The 1,560-nt window shown below is 36.2% G+C and overlaps 1 pseudogene; it reads right to left on the bottom strand.

Annotated features, from left to right (window-relative positions):
• Window positions 1–655: 655 nt before the first annotated feature.
• Window positions 656–886, bottom strand: LOC129692314 (cyclin-dependent kinases regulatory subunit 1-like; annotated as a pseudogene).
• Window positions 887–1,560: the final 674 nt, after the last annotated feature.

Here is a 1,560-nt window from a genome sequence, read left to right as displayed (position 1 = left end):
GAGGTAATTAAAGAGCAGGTCAATCAGTTTTCTAATGCATGATATTAAAATGTTTGACTCTACTGTCAACCCAAAAGCCATAACTTCATTTAAATATGTATATATTGATATTCATATATTTTTATAAAATCATTTGATAGAATTGTATGTAAAAAAAATTAAAAATTGTCATAGCAGTGGGTTTTTCTTTGTTTTTTTTAGACTATAAAAATGTCCTTTAATCAAGGCTTGTAACAGAGAAGAGATCTGTCAGATAAAATGGAAAGTTTCCAAAACATTGAGACATAAATTCCATAAGTCACCATAAATACAATACCTAATAGTAAAAACCACAACATCAAATTCACATCATCCTCATAACAACCATGATCTGATTTTCACAATCAATTCACAATTTTCGGAGAGATGGTGATCTGCTGATGGCCTGCTGATACAGAGAACACTAGGGCTTTGAGATCACACTCATCTGACAGGGCTGTGGCTTTGGTGACTCAACTCAAGAAACACTGCAGATACCACACGTTCAAACAGCGTATCAAACAAACATCTTTTAACTATCAAAGTGGGAAATAAGAAAGCAACATGATCACATGTTTACAACACATGATTACAACATGATGTGTAACACTTGTGGCTGAAAGCTGGTTTGTCAGCTTCATTTCTTTGGGTTTTTGGGTAATGGCCACTGGAACAGTAAGATGTGAGGCTCTGGTTAATGGTAATGGATCCATCCCTGACTATTGCTTGCCAAGGTTTCTCCATTCAGATTCAGACATCAAATAGTTATTAGGTACCAGCTATCTATGTCCTTGGGCAATATGACATGCCAGTACTTGAACTCCTTGTCATCATATTTGTCTGAATAGTAAATTTGTTTGTGGGACATAACTGCTCTGCTCGTGGGCGCTCAGCCCCAATTTGCTGGCCTCCAGACAACTCCATTATATCAGTTTTAAAGTAGCCTATTTTCAATATCATATGTCATGGAGTCATTCCTTTCCATGTAATTCAGTTGTTTGTCAAAAAGATGGAGAGACCTGATTTACTTTGCCAAATCAGAGGAACTTGCTAGAGATTATTCATTCATTTGTATACTCACTCACTCATTAGATACAAACATACATACATACATACATACATACAAACATATACATATATGAGCTTTGAAATAGACATGAGCTGTTATGCTATTTACATAAGGAAACAACATGAACAACAACAACAAAACTTCATGGATCTAAGGGTTGAGAAGAGAAATGGCTATTGCTCAAACTACCAAGAAAATGAAAGCGGATTTACAATTAGTAAGTACAATAACTAGAGTGATATGGTACTGCTTAAGTTGTGTTTAGGCTGAGAAGACCTCTCAAGTTCACCATATTCAAACTTAAACCTCAAGGGTTTATAGACGTAAATAAACTTTGAATGGGGGGGTAGGTTACACACTAGAGATAGTGGCTGCTTGCCTTCAATCCCAACAAATGGAATGATGTTTATGTGTTGAGCACGATACAAGTCCTGACTCAGGGTTCTAGCGAGCAGGAGTGAGATACATGGGAT

Source organism: Psammomys obesus, unplaced genomic scaffold, assembly GCF_907164565.1.
Source record: "Psammomys obesus unplaced genomic scaffold, mPsaObe1.curated_primary_1811, whole genome shotgun sequence".
Taxonomy (NCBI): Eukaryota; Metazoa; Chordata; class Mammalia; order Rodentia; family Muridae; genus Psammomys; species Psammomys obesus.
The sequence above is the reverse complement of the archived record's forward strand: the minus strand, read 5'-3'. Positions and strand labels throughout refer to the sequence as shown.